General features: G+C 37.8%; 1 protein-coding gene across 35 annotated transcripts in view; it reads right to left on the reverse strand.

The window, feature by feature from the left end:
- Positions 1–18,351, reverse strand: part of DENND4A (DENN domain containing 4A) — a 106,724-nt gene that overhangs the window by 72,510 nt on the left and 15,863 nt on the right. For 19 of the 35 annotated variants that reach the window (XM_036305320.1, XM_036305302.1, XM_036305292.1 and 16 more), the window contains exons 1-3: positions 7,289–7,341; positions 5,820–5,914; positions 493–570 (exon numbers count right to left, since the gene is read on the reverse strand). The gene's annotated coding sequence lies outside the window, so the exon portion shown is untranslated. Of the gene's footprint in view, positions 1–492; positions 571–1,406; positions 1,579–1,658; positions 1,714–5,819; positions 5,915–5,952; positions 5,977–7,288; positions 7,342–18,351 lie in introns of those variants that run through there. The other 16 variants (XM_036305249.1, XM_036305188.1, XM_036305207.1 and 13 more) reach the window with 9 other exon arrangements.

Here is an 18,351-nt window from a genome sequence, read left to right on the forward strand (position 1 = left end):
CTGGACAAGAACTCAAGTCCCTTAATCCAGTGTTCTTTACATTTGAGGTTGCTATCTTTTTTTTTTTTTTTAAATATATTTTATTGATTTTTTTACAGAGAGGAAGGGAGAGGGATAGAGAGTTAGAAACATTGATGAGAAACATCAATTCAGCTGCCTCCTGCACACTCCTTACTGGGGATGTGCCCGCAACCAAGGTACATGCCCTTGACCGGAATCAAACCTGGGACCCCTCAGTCCGCAGGTTGACGCTCTATCCACTGAGCCAAACAGGTCAGGGCAAGAGGTTGCTATCTTTAATAAATGGTCATTAATACTGATCAAGGGCATATCTTTCAATAAGTTCTTTTGTGTCACTTGTTACTCATAATCATTATGTGGTGAATATGTGCCAAAATCTGGTTAAGAAATATGGTAAATTAAACTTTCAGTGTTTTAATACAGAAAACAGCTAATAGAAATAAATCAAAATAAAAAACAAAAACTACTTACACATTACGAAGGTCTTTCTCTGAAAATGATGCCAGATCTCAATTTGTGAATTCTGCAAGCCTCAGAGTTTGAGAAATACTGTATTGAAAAGAACAAGAATTGAGCTTAAATTAATTCCAATCAAATATATCCCCCTACAATGTCTTAAAGTTCTGTTAACAATGATAATTTTCAAACAAAATGCTTGCATATATTGTTTTCATATGGTTAAGAGCCAATAAGTAATTTTCAAACACTAGCTCTTTCAGAAAACACATTTCAGTCAAAAATAGACACACACAGAGCAGATAATGGGAACAAAAACAGAAAATAAAATAAATGACATAATGAGTAAATATACAGAAGCAATGTGAGAAAAACATACCACTTCTGGGGCATTATATATAGTACCCCATTCCCACAGGAAAAATATACACATTTATGAAAATTAAATATAAACTCAAATAACTTCCATATACAAAAGAAGTCAACACCCTCAAGTATTTTCCCTTTATTACAAATTCTTTAAATACTTATACTAAAATCAAATCTGTTTTATCAAATCCTTAACATGGTTGAGATCTCATCAAGGAACCCAGGACTTCTATCCAAGACAATAAATGATATTGTATTATGGTATTCAATATGCCATTATCATATTTTCTTCAAAGTTGAATAATTTAGTAAGTTGTAGTTACGAGTAATTTTAAATACCAAATGGAAAGATGATGCCACTGACAAAGTCTTAGGGTATAACCAATCCAACTACATTGTACAAATTATGTGGGTTAGCTTCATAATGCTGAAGACTTGCACAGGCAGGAGTTTCAGTAAGAGTCAAAAGCTTTTTCAGGAGAGCAAGTTGAAATGCAGTAATCACAATTACATCAAGAGGAAGAAACCATAGCTTTCACCAATGTGGATTATCTACTAACTAGAAGCTCAGTGCACAAAATTCATGCATGGATTGGGTCCTTAGGCCTGACCAGCAATTGGGGCCTCCCTTTCCCGGCTACTGGCTGGGGCCTTCCTTCATTCTGTGCCGCCCCCTGGTGGTCAGTGCACGTCATAGTGAGCGATTGAACCCCGGGTCTCCCGGTAGGACTCCTGAGGGGACAATTTGCATATTAGGCTTTTATATAAATAGATGACAAAGAAACAGCAGCAGCAACAGACACCAGATTTACCTAATTTGGTTTGTCTTTGAAAAGTAGAAGAGAAGGGTGGAAAGGGCCAAAATTATTTGAGTCAAGATTTGATAAAATGCCTTGGAATGGAATGGGTGAAAAGAATGAATGAGAAATTATGCTAAATATAATCTTGTTACATTTTGTAATGCTAAATCTGGTCATAATGGATATATGTTTTAAAAACTAGCCCTAGCCATTTTGGCTCAGTGGATAGAGTGTCGGCCTATGAACCAAAAGGTCCTGGGTTCGATTCTGGTCAAGGGCATGTACCTTGGTTGCAGGATCCTCCCCGCCCGGGGCCCTGGTCAGGGCTCATGCAGGAGGTAACCAATCAATGTGTTTCTCTCACAATGATGTTTCTCTCTGTCTTTCCCTCTCTCTTCCACTCTCTCGAAAAATCAATGGAAAAAATATCCTCAGGTGAGGATTAACAAAACAAAATAAACAAACAAACAAAACCAGGACAGCATTCTACCTCAGACTCACTGAAAAATTCCAGTCAGTAAAGATAGAGTGGCATATATATTAAATAGTGACCTGCTGAAACATTTCTTAAATTCAACATCAGATAAACACAAAAATTTTCCAGCTGAAATACTCTATGTATATAAAAATACTTTTAACTTTTGAAAATTATAGCTCCTGGTTTATTCATAGACTATCAGGCTTATTTAGCTGCAATTATGTATTATGAGAATGCTATAATAAATTCCAAGTACATTTTCTGCTACATGATTTTCTTAATATAGTAAGAACATTTTTAACCATAAACAATGATCCACTAAACTTAATATTTTATTAATCAAAAAACAAATGATTGTCTTCAATGTTGATAATTTTAAATTTACAGCAGCGTTTACAATATCAAATATTTCACCTTTGACGAAATAAACTTCCACAACCTTTAGTTTGATTTCATAAATTGTATGAAAAAACTGACCCATTATTAGAATAGATTTTCTATTATGAAAATGAGACATATAAAACCAGCATCACTTCAGTGTTTGCAAAGTTCTTCTAATTAAGACAACACATCACAACTATTGCTCTACCTTCCACACATACATAAGAAAACTTGGAATAAAAAAATGGGTAAAATCTATTTTGTAGATCATCCTTTGATGTAAATGGAATGGAATGTATCAGTGTACTTCCTAAAGCTACATATGCTAAATTATCTTTCAGCACAGACTCCTTTAAATTGCTTTTTAAACATATATTAGTTTCAGGTGTACAACATAGTGATTTGATATTTGTATATATTGTGAAATGATCACCAGAATATAGTTAACATTCATCACCATAATTATGAAATTAAAAAATTTTTGTATGATGTGAACTTTTAAGATCAACTCTCTTAGCTACTGTCATTTATGCAATACAGTATTATCAACTATAGTCACCATGCTGTACATTACACTCTCATGACTTATTTATTTCATAACTGAAGTTTGTACCTATGACTCCCTTCACCCATTTTTCTCCCACTCCTCATCTCCTACTTCTAACAACCACCAACCTGTTCTTTGCATCTATGAACTTGTGTTTTATTTTTTACATTCCACATATAAATTAAATCATACGGTATTCCACTGAGCCATGACAGCTGGGCATTTTTAAAAATATATTTTTTTATTGATTTCAGAGAGGAAGGAAGAGGGAGATAGAAACATCGATGATGAGAATCATTAATTTCTCTGACTTGTTTCACTTAGCATAATGTCCTCAAGTTCTATCCATCTTGTTGCAAAATGCAAGATTTCCTTCTTTTTTATAGCTGAATATTTCACATATAAACATATAAAGAAAATGTGATATATATATATGTGTACACACACACAGGGTGTCCCCCCAAAATGTATACACCCATTTTGAATAATCATAAAGGCAGTGTTTACTGAAATACATTTCATTTTCAAAATTGAGCTATCAGCTGTTAAAGTGTGTATACATTTTGGGGGGACAAAATATAAAGTATACACACATTTTCTTTATCCATCCATCCATCAATAGACACATTGTTTTTATATCTTAGCTATTGTACATAATGCTGCAAATGAACTTGAGGGTGCAAATATCTTTTCGAATTAGTGTTTTCATTTTCTTTGGACAAATACCCAGAAGTGGAATTGCTGGATCATACAGTAGTCTTATAAATAATGTTTCAAGGAACCTCCATACTGTTTTCCATCGTGGCTACACCAATTTACCAGTACATTCCCATCAACAGTGCACAAGGGTTCGCTTTTTTCCACATCCTTGCCAACAGTTATTTCTTATCTTTTTGATAAGGGCCATTCCAATAGGTGTGAGGTGATACCTCATTGTGGTTTTGGTTTGCATTTCTTCGATAATTAGTCATGTTGAGCACCTTTTCAGATACCTATTGTCCATCTATACTCTTCTTTAAAAGAATGTCTATTAAGGTCCTATGTCCATTTTAACTCTGGGATTTTTTGAGTTGTATGAATTCGTTACACTTTTTGCATATTAACCCCTTGGGAGTTATATACTTTGCAAATATTTTCTTCAATTCAGTACGGGGCCTTTTCATTTTGTTGATAGTTTCTTTTGCGGTGCAGGAGCTTTTTACTCTGATGCAGTCCCACTTATTTATTTTTGCTTTGTTGCCTTTGTTTTGGTGTAAACCCAAAAAATCACTGCTAGGACATCCTGTCAAATAACTTATTACTGCCTATGTTTTTTTCCAGAAAATTTATGGTTTCAGATCTTACATTCAAGTCTTTAATCCACTGAGTTAATTTCTGTGTATGATGTAAGACAGTGCTCCAATTTCACTTTTTTGCATGTGGCTGGCCAGTGTGCCCAACACTATTTATTGAAGAGACCATTCTTTCCCTCCTGTATATTCTTGTCCTCTTTTTCATAAATTAATTGACCATATATACATGTTTATTTCTGGGCTCTTTATTCTGTTCCATTGATCTTTGCACCTGTTTTTTTGTGCATGAGTCTGTTTTTTTTTTAAATGTCAATAGCATATTGTTTTGTTTACTCTAGCTTTGTAATACAGTTTGAAACCAGGGTGTAAAATGCCTCCAGCTTTGTTATTCTTTCTCAAGATCATTTTGGCTGTTCGTGATCTTTTGTGGTGCCATACAAATTTTAGGATTGTTACATTTCTGTGTAAAATGTCACCAGAATTTTGATTGGGATTGCAGTGAATCTATATATTGCTTTGGGTAGTATGGTCATTTTAAGAATATCGATTTTTTCCAACCCATAAGCATGGACTATCTTTCCACTTATTTGTGTCTTCTTCGATTTCTTTCATCATTGTCTTACAGTTTTCAGTGTACAGGTCTTTCACCTCCTTTGTTAAATTTATTTTTCAGTATTTTATTCTTTTTGATGCAATTGTAAATGAGATGGTTTTCTTAATTTCTCTTTCAGATAGTTTCTTACTATTATACAGGAACACAATAGATCTCTGCATATTGATTTTGTACCCTACAAATTTACTAAATTTATATTTATGCTTAAATATGTTTTTATTGTATTCATGCAATTTACCTATCTTATTTTGATTTCACCAGTTTTACTTGCATTTGTGTGTTTGTATATTTAGTTCTCTATAATTTTGTTACATGAATAGCTTCATGTATGCATCACCAAAGCAAAGATACAAAACAGTTCCATCACAAGGATCCCTAATGTTGACATTTTATAAGTCTTGTCCACTTGCCATTACTGTCCCTAATCCCTGTGGAGTGATATGTATGTATATATGTATGTGTGTGTGTATTTTTTTAAACTAGAGAACACATACAGTCTACAAAGGAAAAGATGTCTCCAAAAGCAATGCACCCTTACAAAATAGGTACAGAAACCAAAGAAAAAAGTATATGTGGTGAGGAAAGACTTGTTAGTCACATTTACTCAGACATCTGGAATATTATATTTGAACATGATTATACAAACATATAAGTGCACAGACATATGTATATACATAAAAGATAAGGACAGACAATGATCATCTACTAAATCACAATGAAGATCAATCTCCTTAGTTCTGAGATAAACTTTTCTATTATGGTCAAATTTTAGACTAGATCAAGTGAACAACATAAAATAATGCTACAAAACAACTACAATGGAGACTCCTATATGCATAAGAACAAAAAAGAAGTCTTTTACTGTGTTCACGGGTAATCCTGCTGCTCATGGAGAAGTCAGGTTGGAGCTACAGTAGCTGGTTTTCCCTTGAAAATATGGATCTGAACAGGAACAAACTGGAAATAACACACAGTGTTAACATACAGGTAGATACCTCTTGTCTCTCCAGGCTGACTGTAAACAATGGAAAGGCAGGAACTCTGTCTTTTGTTTCTTTTGATTCTGACACATAAATTACAGCAGTTAAAAACTCATGGTAGGTGTGTAGATATTTATTAAACGAAAAAGGCCAGTACAGTAGAAAAAATGGGAAAGTTAAAACACCACAGAATCATAGGATTTTAGAGCTAGAAGGATACATGGAGATTTAGTTTCAATTCCTTTTAAAATGGAAGAAATTGAGGCATATAAGTTAAACATCTTGCCTTAGATGAAATACATTAATTTATAATTTAACTCTCATCATTTGATTTGGAGTTCTACTATGTAAATACTTCAATTCAAGAATGGAAGAGAAGAGCCCAGCTGGGGGTGCTCAGTGGTTGAGTGTCGACCAGGAATCTAGAGGGCACAGATTTGATTCCCAGTCAGGGCACATACCCAGGTTGCGGGCTCAGTCCCCAGTGAGGGGCATGCAGGAGGCAGCTGATGGGTGTTTCTCTCTCATCGATATCGATGTTTCTACACTTGATCTTAGCCAAAAGGCTGAGAAGCAATCTCATCTCCCTTCCCATCTCTCTAGAATCAATAAAAACATATTTTTTAAAAAAAGAATGGAAGGAAAGAAAGCAATTTCCTGGGGAGACCTTTGTATTAATTAGTTAACATGGACTTTGATGGACAAATATTAACAGGTAAGTGGGAGAAGTTAAATTGGCTGAAGAGAGTGGGGCAATTAACAGGTAAGAAAAAGAATGGTTGACCAAAAATAAGACAAAAGAGTAAAGTAGAAAAGGAAGAAAGTTGAACAAAGAGATATAGTAAGAAAAGGAATATAAAAGATTGGGGTGGGGTTTAATATAAAAGTAAGAAATAGTGCAGAAATGGGAAAAGTGAGAAATGATTAAATGGGAATGAGGAAATGGTATCTGGATAATTTTTAATGCTATTTACTACATAATTTAAAATAAAGAAACGGAGACAGAACTTAGAGGACAGAACCTAGACACAGAACCTACACAGAACCTAGAGACAGAAGAACTTTGCTGGAGAGAACATGGCGAAAGATCCTGGACAGAAACTGGAGACAGAACCTAGAGACAGAACCTAGAGACAGAACATGGCAAAAGATCCTGGACAGAAACTGGCAACAGAACCTAGAGACAGAACCTAGCAAGAGAACCTGGCTGAAGATCCTAGAGACAGAACCTGGCTACAGAACCTGGATAGAACATGGCAAGAGAACCTGACTAGAACCTGGCTACAGAACCTGGCTGGAGAACCTGGAGAACCTGACTGGAGAACCTAGCAAGAGAACATGGACACAGAACCTGCCTGGAGATCCTGACCAGAACTTCGCTGGAGATCCTAACCAGAACTTGGCTAGAGATCCAGGCTAGGCTGCTGATCAACTGAATGCTGTCTCCGTGTCATTCCTTCTTCGCCGACTCCGTCCACACCTTTGGGGACCCCTGGACCTGCTGGGGTTGGACCCCAGCACTTAAATTATTATATAAAAAAAATAAATAAATAAAGAAACGATGAGATTTACCATTACTACAGTCCAATCAGATTCACTATAAACTAACAGTAACAACAAATATCAATTACCAATCTTGTACTGAAAATCTGTTCATATTCAGCACTGAGTATGAAATGCAAACATATGGTGCTTACCAGTCTAGAGTAAAAGGGAAGTCTGTTTGTCCTACCGGTTTGGCTCAGTGGATAGAGCGTCAGCCTGCGGACTCAAGGGTCCCAGGTTCGATTCGGGTCAAGGGCATGTACCTTGGTTGCGGGCACATCCCCAGTAGGGAGTGTGCAGGAGGCAGCTGATCAATGTTTCTCTCTCATCGATGTTTCTAACTCTCTATCCCTCTCCCTTCCTCTATGTAAAAAATCAATAAAATCTATTTTTTTTAAAAAGGGAAGTCTGGTTTTAAATGTCTCTTTCACCATTATTTTTTTACTTAATTTCCCATATGCATACCACTTCCATATCGCAAAGTTCTTACTTCCTCTTTGAATTATCATAAACATTTGTTAGCTGGTATCTAAAATGAATTGTTGCCTCCACTGGAATCTTCCCAAAAGTTTCTCTCAAACACACCATATCTGGTTTTTCTTCAGTATTTCAGTCACACATACACAAGGAACTTGAAATAATATTCATTGGGGTGATTAAAAACATTTACATAAGATAAGTAATCTAAAATTCAGTTATACAACTATATAATAAAAACGAGAGCCACTGATTAAAAATATCACCTTTCTTGAAAAGTAGATATATAAGATTTATAGTGCTGTTATTGGATTAATGCTTAACATTTTAATTTCTTAATCTCATCACCTATTTAAAGGTACTTTAAGCCTTTTAAAAAATCCCTTTTCACTTTTGCCTATGAACTGTAACATATAACAAATTTACTTGCTAATAAGCAACTGAAAAGGACTTTGAGAATTAATAATTGAAAACAAATTTGAAAGTTGTTATTGTCACAGTTAATAATTACTGATAAAATTTTTTGACATGTAGGACTTACTAGATGAACAAAGACTACAAACACAAGAAATCCAAATATTAACATGCTTGGAAGAATTGTTAGTCTTGCAAATAATTTTTAAAAATAAACTTTGATCCCAGTTGATGTTGCCCAGTGGTTGAGCATCAACCCATCCATCAGGACTCTGGTTCAATTCTTGGTCAGGGCACATGCATGGGTTGCAGCCTGATCCCCAATAGGGGACGTGCAAGAGGCAGCAAATTGATGTTCGTCGATGTCTCTCTCTCTCTCTCTCCTTTCCTCTTTCTCTAAAATCAATAAAAACATATTTAAAAAATAAAAACAAATAAACTTTGAGGTACTACATCATACCTAGTAAATTAACAAATATGAATAAAATCTAGTTGATGGTGATAAGAAAAACAAGCACACTTGAAAAATAATGGCACTGTGAAATAGAACAATTTTTCTGAAAAATAATCTATCAATTACTTAAAACTAATTGTATTCTTATCAACAACTTATTCTATCTTGATAATGTCATCAAGAAAATAGCCCAGCCAGTGTGGCTCAGTGGTTGAGCTCAACCTATGAACCAGGAGGTCATGGTTCAATTCCTAGTCAGGGCACATGCCTGGGTTGCAGGCTCAGATCCCCAGTGCGGAGCATGCAGGAGGCAGCTGATCAATGATTCTCTCTCATCATTGATGTTTCTCTCTGTCCCCCTCTCACTTCCTCTCTGAAATCAATACAAACATATATATCTTAAAATTTAATATCATCAATAAAATAAATGTATTTTAAAAATCAAACTGTTGGTCTAGGTTATTTATAACTGTACTTTCTTTAAAGGATCACAGAATTAGAGTAGAAAAGGACCATAACAATCTTTTGGGTTCTGGACAGTGTGGCTCATTTGGTTGAGCATCATCCCATGCACCAGAGGGTTGTGGACTCAATCGGGAGAGGGGGAGGGCGTGCAGGAGGCAACCAATTAATGTTTCTTGCATTGATCTTTCTCTCCACCTTCCTCTCTCTCTGAAAATCAATAAAAACACATTTAAAACAATATTTTGGTTCAATCTCATCATTTTGTTGCTGAGTAAATTCAAGTGTGGAAAGGCAAATTTGACTTGCCCAAAATAGCACAGTTCATCTGTAGAAGAGCAGGGCCTAAAACTCCTTATTCCAGATCTCTTGCTACTATACCATGTAGACTATTCCACAGAAGCCTGAAACAATGACCCAGAATTGACAAGGATCAGATCAGCTTAGTGAAGCTAGATGACACATTGCTCTTTCTAAACCTTCTGATGGCCAGGACCAGCCCTAGATAATAACTTCTATTCTTTAAACCACCTTAACCTACTTTTAGCATTCAAATCAACCTCCAGGATCTTGCCTTTCTTCATAGTCCCAAGAAAATATGTTAATCCCACTAACTACGGCTCACTTTCGAATTTCTATCACCAATCATGACTCTCTACTGAGATCCAAAAGACCTACTTGATAACGCTATCTGTATATCTGATAGCAAAACAGAACTATTTCTTTGGCAAATCTCCATCTTTAGACCTAAACCCACTTCTCTGCCACACACACATTTGCACTCTAAAAATTCACCAGGAACGGCATAAATTTGAATCTGGGATTTTTGCCTATATTATCAATCAAGATAGTTGATATTCTCAAGGGAATATGGGCTCCAGGAAAGAAAAAATAAACACTGCAGAAGTACAAGGGAGAGGTAAGAAGAACAAAAAACCCAAAAAAGGGTCCAAGAACAGAACAACCTATTCCAGAGCAAACAGAACACATTTCTTACATAAGCATAATAAACATCCTCAGAAAACTAAGTAGAACACTAAAAAAATAATAAGGAATCATGAAGAACCAACTAGAGATACTAGGTGTTAAAAATAACTGAAAATTTTAAAATCAGACAGGTTAAATAACAAAATGAATGCCATTAAAAATAAAATCAATGAGTAGATGATCAGAATGAGATGTTAAGAAGGTATAAAGATGCATATAAGCCTAACCAATGGACATAGACACCAGGAGGTGAGGGCATGAATGCGGGGGTGAGAGGGCAATGGGTTGGTAAGGACACATATGTAATACCTTAATCAATAAAGAAAAAAAATTTTAAAAAGAAGGCATAAAGAAGCTGAAAATACACTAACTTACACCTTACACAAGAATAAACTCAAAATGGACAAAAGACTTAAATGTAAGATGTGAAACCATAAAAGTCCTAGAAGAAACCACAGACACCAAATCTCACACCTCTCTCGTAGCAATATGTTTACCGATACATCTCCTAGGACAGTGGTCGACAAACCGCGGCTCGTGAGCCACATGCGGCTCTTTGGCCCCTTGAGTGTGGCTCTTCCCCAAAATACCACGTGCAGGTGCGCAGGTACAGTGCTATTGAAACTTCGTGGCCCATGCACAAAAGTCGGTTTTCGGAAAGGAGATAGACGAAACAAGTATACAAGACGAGTGTGGATGGGAGAGTTGGAAGGGGTTGACCTCAGTGAACGTAGCTCAATCAGATTGAGGACGTTTTTAGCAAAGGCCAGCTTAGGAGTACCCTAATTAAGTTAATAACAATGTACCTACCTATATAATTTAAGTTTAAAAAATTTGGCTCTCAAAAGAAATTTCAATCGTTGTACTGTTGATATTTGGCTCTGTTGACTAATGAGTTTGCCGACCACTGTCCTAAGACAATGGAAATTAAGGAGAAAATAAACAAATGGGACTACATGAAAAAAAAAAAAAAAAGGCTTCTGCACTGCAAAAGAAACCATTATCAAAATAACATGAGACCCCACTACATGGGAGAACATATTTGCCAACGATACATTTGACAAGGGGTTAATCTCCAAAATATATAGGTAACTAATACAACTTAACAAAAGGAAGACAAACAATCCAATTAAAAAAACGGGCAAAGGATCTAAATAGACACTTCTCCAAAGTGAACATATAGAAAGCCAAGACACAGATGAAAAAATGCTCAAAGTCACTAATCATCTGAGAGAAACAAATCAAAACAACAATGAGATATCACCTCAAACCTGTCAGAATGGCTATCATCAACAAATCAACCAATGACAAGTGTTTCAAGGTTGTGGAGAAAAGGGAACCCTCGTACACTGCTGGTGGGAATGCAGACTGGTGCAGCTACTATGGAAAAGAGTATGGCATTTCTTCAAGAAATTAAAAATGGAACTCCCATTTGACCCAGTCATCCCACTTCTAGGAATATATCCTAAGAAACTGAAATACTCATCAGAAAGAATACATGCACCCCTATTTTCATAGCAGCACAATTTACAATAGCTAAGACTTGGAAACAGCCCAAGTGCCCATCAACAGATGAGTGGATAAAAAAAATATGGTACATTTACACCATGGAATACTACACGGCAATAAAAAGAAGTCTTAGCATTTGCAACAGCATGGATGAACCTGGAGAGTATTATGCTGAGCAAAATAAGCCAGTCAGAGAAAGATAAGTATCACATGATCTCACTCATATGTGGAATCTAATGAACCAAATAAACTGATGATCAAAAATAGAGCCAGAGTCATAAAAGCCTGAACAGACTATTGAACCTCAGAGGGAAGGCAGGGGAGGGTGAGATCAACCAATGAACTTGTATGCATATATGCATAACCCGTGGACACAGACAATGGGGTAATGAGGCCCTGGGGAGAAGGGGGAAGGGAGGACAGGAGCGGGCTGGAATAGGTTAATGGGGGGAAAAAGGAGGACCTATGTCAGTGATGGCAAACTTATGACACGCGTGTCAGAGGTGACACGTGAACTCATTTTTTTTTGGTTGATTTTTCTTTGTTAAATGGCATTTAAATACATAAAATAAATATAAAAAATATAAGTCTTTGTTTTACTATGGTTGCAAATATCAAAAAATTTCTATATGCGACATGGCACCAGAGTTAAGTTAGGGTTTTTCAAAATGCTGACAAGCCGAGCTCAAAAGGTTCGCCATCACTGACCTATGTAATACTTTCAACAATAAAGATTAAAAGAAAAAAAAGCTGAAAATAGCTCAGCTGGTGTGGGTCAGTGGTTGAGCGTCAACTATGAACAAGGAGCTCACGGTTCGATTCTCAGTCAGGGCACATTTGGGGTATGGGCTCAATCCACAGAGGAGGGCGTGAAGGAGGCAACCAATCAATGATTCTCTCTCATCATTGATATTTCTATCTCTCTCTCCCTTCCTCTCTGAAATCAATAAAAATATTTTTTTAAAAAAGCTGTAAATCTCTCTCTATATATAAAAGCCTAAGTGACTGAACAACCAAACAACCAGTCGACCAGTCGCTATGACTGCACTGACCACCAAGGGGCAGACACTCAACTCAAGAGCTGCCCCCTGGTGGTCAGTGTGCTCCCACAGCGGGAGCGCCACTCAGCGAGCTTACTGAGCAGTGATGGCTGCAGGCAGAGTGGGGCTGGGATAAGCAGAGTGGCGCGGGCTCCTCCTCAGCCGCCTACTGCTTCACACACAACTACATCCCTCAGGGGATGTCGAACTGCCAGTTTCGGCCTGGCCTGTGGGGATCGGGGACTGGTCTGAAACTGGCAGTCCAACATCCCCCAAGGGGTCCTGGATTGCGAGAGGGCGCAGGCCAGGCTGAGGGATCCCACTGGTGCACGAATCTGTGCACCGGGCCTCTAGTATATTATAAAAGTATTAAAATATGGAGGCTTAAGAGAGTGAGAAGGCAACCCACAGACTGGGAGAAAATATTTGAAAAATACATATCTAATATAGGACTATCATCAACAAATGTTTGATTCCAACTATATGGCATTCTGGAAAAGGCAAAACTATGGAGACAGTAAAAAGATTAAGGACTGCCAGTGGTTAGGGAGGAGGGATAAATAGGATGCACGCAAAACCATTTTTCAGGCAGTGTAACTACTCTGTATAATACTGTATTATGGTGGATATATGTTTTTCCATACTTGTCAAAACACACAGAATGTACAACACAGAGTGAGCTCTAATAGAAACTATGAACTTTGGGTGACAATGATGTTTCAGTGTAGGTTCACTGACTGTAGCAAATGTAACACTCTGTTGTGGATGTTGATTGTGAGGGAAGCTGTGTCTGTGTGGGGGCAGCAAGGCTAAGCAACCGGCCGACTGGCTGACCGGCTGGTAGGTATGACGCTCACTCACCACCAGGGCGCAGACGCTCAACACAGGAGCCTCCAAGCAACGGCAACTTTGCAGAATGCCCTCGCGCACTCCAGGACCCCTCGGAGGATGTCAAACTGCTGGTTTCGGCCTGATCCCTGCAGGCCAGGCCAAGGAACCCCACCTGCTGGAGGGACTCTGCTCACTCCGCAGATGCCCTTCAAGCCGCGGTGCTGCTCCAGGTGCAGCCGGCTGGGGAGGGACTGAGGGAGGTTGGCTCCAGGGTGTGTCAGGCTCAACTCGCCCAGTCCCGCTCTGCCGGCCACCTTCTAATTAATTTCTTTTTAATGTGCACGAATCCATGCACCGGGCCACTAGTATATGAGAACTCACTGTACTTTCTGCTCAATTTTTCTGTGAATCTAAGACTGCTCTAGAAAACAAAGCACATTTAAAAGGAAAAATAATAAAAGAATTAGCTCTGAACCCTCCCCTAATATGAAGGCTAGGAAAATTAGAGTCAATATCTAATTAATAGAACTTTCAGAATGTAATGAAAAAAAAAAATGGAGATGAAGAAATACTTCAGAAATTATCACCAAGAATTAAAGATTTGTCAGTTTGGTATAACAGGTATGAAAAACTACCTAAGCACCTTAAGCACCTAAAAACATCTCAACGTGAAAAATTCTAAAAATTCCTAGATATAAAAAGTAGTTTACCCACTCAAAAAAAAAAAATCTTACTCTAGACTTCTAATCACTAACACTGGATGCAAGAAGATAATGGAGTAATATTTTTAAATATTGAAAGAAAGGAAACTTTATACATCTATCTAAATCATCATTTAAATGCATGGGTGAAATAAAGATATTAGAAATATAAGCACTCGGATGGTTTACCAAGAAAACATGTAAACAACAAAAAAAGCAAACTTTGGTCTAAAGGTCACTTAAATTTTATAACCCTAAAGACTCAGAATTTTAGAGTGAAACACTATGAGAGAACATCCTATGTAATATGCAAATTGTCCCCTTCACTGGGAGTTCTACCGGGAGTTCAACCAGGGGGTGGGGCTGGCTGGCCAGCCAACTGCAGGAAGGGAGGCCCAGGCCAGCACCCAGCACCCACTAGGGACCCTACCTGTGCACTAATTTCGTGCACTGGGCCTCTAGTATTGTAATAGGAAGATAAACAAATCTAGGGGACACTAAAATATGGCAAGAAAGGGTGAGTAAATAACTTCAAGGTTCAATGTTGCTAAGTAAACAATGGAAGTCAAGGGAAGAAAGTAAAGAAGAAGAAAAAAAAGGAAAGTATATCCATAATAATCCTGAAGATCAAAAGGCTAGAGAAACCTAACATGCTGTGGACAGAGAGGTGGGAAGAATGGAGGACTGTGAGAGCCTACTAAGATACATGTCTTGTTCAGGCAGAAGATACAGATAATCAATAAACTTAATAAATTGACCGACAAAAATAAATATAAATACAAGTATGACTAAGTAAAGGGTAACCATTAGAAGAATATGTAACTTTCAAACTGACACCAACGTTTTTATTTATCTTTAGAAAATAGTAAAAGAGAAAGAAAGGAAAAGAGTCTAGGGTAGCCGTGGGCAAACTACGGCCCGCAGGCCGGATCCGGCCTGTTGGAAATGAATAAAACTAAAAAAAAAAAAAAAAAGGCCATACCCTTTTATGTAATGATGTTTACTTTGAATTTATATCAGTTCACACAAACACTCCATCCATGCTTTGGTTCCGGCCCTCCGGTCCAGTTTAAGAACCCATTGTGGCCGAAAACGGTTTGGCTCAGTGGATAGAGCATCGGCCTGCGGACTGAAAGGTCCCGGGTTCGATTCCGGTCAAGGGCATGTAACTGGGTTGCAGGCACATCCCCAGTAGGAGATGTGCAGGAGGCAGCTGATCGATGTTTCTCTCTCATTGATGTCTCTAACTCTCTATCTCTCTCCCTTCCTCTCTGTAAAAAATCAATAAAATATTAAAAAAAAAAAAAAAAGAACCCTTGTGGCCCTCGAGTCAAAAAGTTTGCCCACCCCTGGTCTAGGGTAAGAAGAAAACATAAGATGGCAGAAATAAGTCCTAATATAATTAAGAGACAAGCCCTGGCTGGTGTGGCACAACTGAGTGTCATCCCATAAGGGTTGCCTGTTCCATTCCCAGTTGGGTCACACACCCAGGTTGTGGGCTTGATCCCCAGTTGGGGGCACACAGAAGGCAGCTGATTGATGTTTCTCTCTCCCTCTCCCTTCCTCTCTATCTAAAATCATAAAAATATTTTATAAAAAATAGTAAGAGACAAAGTTTAGCATATTAAAAGAACTCTTAGAAAGCACTCTTGGAGGTAACATGCTAGCCTTCTTACTAATCCTTGAACAATCCCAGCAAATTCCGGTCTTGGGGCCTTTTATAGTTCCTGCTCTGTCTCCCTGAAATAGCCTTGCCTTATGCCAGCCCAGCCAGCTACATCATCAAGTCCTTCTTTCTAAAAAGTCACCTTCTCAGTGAGGCTTTCCATGACCGCCCTATTTAAAATTTCAACAACCTCCCACACCCAACACTCATATTCTCTCTTTCCTTGTTTTAATTTTCTCACCTTATTACTTTTCACTAACATATTACATGTTCTACTTATTCGTTTATTGATTATCTCTCTCTTCACAAGATTGGAAATTCAATGAGGGTAGGTATTTTTCTGTTTTAGTCACTGCCATATAACCAACACCTACAACAATGCCTGGAAATAGTACGAGGTCAATATATGCTGAATGAATGAGTAAACAAACTGATGTATCCATAAATAAATAATTTTTAAATATGGCAGATACCATGAAGCAGTCAGAAACAATGAAATAGATGTAAACAGCAACATATATAATTTGTTTTTAGTTAATCCTCATCTGAGGATATTTTTCCACTGATTTTTAGAGAGAGTGAAATGGAGGGGGAGAGACAGAGAGAAACATCAATGTGAAAGAGACACATCACATCACTTGGTTGCCTCCCGCACGTGCCCCAGCCAGGCCCTGCCGAGGTGCATGCCCTTGACCAGAATCAAACTGGGACCTGCAGGTCAACACTCTATCCACTGAGCAAAACCGGCTAGGACAATATATATATATATGATTTTTTTAAATTTAGTTTTTAATGAGTAGGAAACAAAAGAATCTACAGCAAAATATCATTTATATAGATTAAAAACACATTCAAAACAGCACTATAGTTTTCAGGATGATATGCTAAACACATTAAAGTATATACTTATTGGAGAAAGGAAATGGGAGTGAGGATGGAGAATAAAGGAGGATAAAATAAAATTAAAGCAAGGCCCCACACAGGCCGATGAGAATGTATCATGAAATAAGAAATATGATTAAATCAATTCTCTATGCCTGAGTTGCTCTCACCCAAGTTCCTTCCAAAGAGAAATGTTTAATCACTGGTTTTAGCAAAACTCAAATCACTGTGACTTTGAGAAAATCCATTTCTGTAAAGTGTTAGTAAGAAAGAAAGCCTAACTGGAATGAGCTGAGGAGAGAATGTAAGATAAGAAAGGATAATACATAATCTGTAGGAATTTTTATGTGAAGAGGGGAGGGAAATGGAGTGGTTGGTAGAAGACGTGGTATCAACAAAGGACTTTAAAAAAAAGGAATTAACATTCATCAGAGAAATAAAATGGGGATGAAGAAGAACAAGAGGACTGTAAAAGCAAAAGCCTTAAGAAAATGGAGAGATGGTACCCAAAACATACAGTCTGATTACACAGGCAACAATATATTACACTGTAAAAACAAGCTTTCCATAAAAAAATGTTTAGCAATAATTTTTCTGAATATACAGGCCTTGACAATGTGGTTCTTTACCTTTTTTGGGTCATGCACCGCCCCCACCCCCTCCGCTTTGAGAATCTGATCTGTGCTATGGATCATCTCTCTCTTAAAATACTCATACAGATATTCAGATAAAACTTTACATAAAACTTTAGGAATTTTGCTGAGTCATGTTCCCCAAGCTATGTAATCCATATGCAAGTCTGATTATTATTATTATTTTACTTTTTAATTAAGGTATAACATACTTAAAGAAAAGTGAACTCTAGGAATTTTTCATTAAGTGAACACACCATCCTATCTAATAAAGACAGAATATGCTAATTAACCATCACTCCACAACAAAGATGGCAGTGCTCACAGTCAATAAGGAGGGAATATGCAAACTGGCGTGACAAGGATGGCGGTGGCCAGGACGCGGTGGCCATGGTGACGACACAGGTGTTCCATGCCACCCTGGCCGCTCTGGGCCTCTGGGCAGCGCAAGCAGGCAGGCGCAGAGCGGTCGGGGATGGGCGAGACGCCTGCTATAAGTGGGGGTGTGGGGGGTAGAGAGAGCCACAGAAGGGCAGAAGGCGGCTCCAGCTGGAGTAAAAGCAGACACGGCGGCCAGAGCGAAGGCCTGGGTCCCAGGTGCTGGAGGGAAGCCGGTGCCGGCAGCCAGGGGAAGGAAGGCCTATTCTTGCACAAATCTTCGTGCATCAGGCTTCTAGTCCATTATAAAAAACCTCCCAGGTGAACAAATAGAATGTTACCAGTAACAGGAAGTCCCCAATCTCCCTCCAACCTTCCCCAAAAGAACACTATCTTGACTTCTAACATTAGATTAATTTTATCTGTTTCTGAACTT

This window comes from Myotis myotis, unplaced genomic scaffold (genome assembly GCF_014108235.1).
Source record: "Myotis myotis isolate mMyoMyo1 unplaced genomic scaffold, mMyoMyo1.p scaffold_m19_p_1, whole genome shotgun sequence".
Lineage (NCBI taxonomy): Eukaryota > Metazoa > Chordata > Mammalia > Chiroptera > Vespertilionidae > Myotis > Myotis myotis.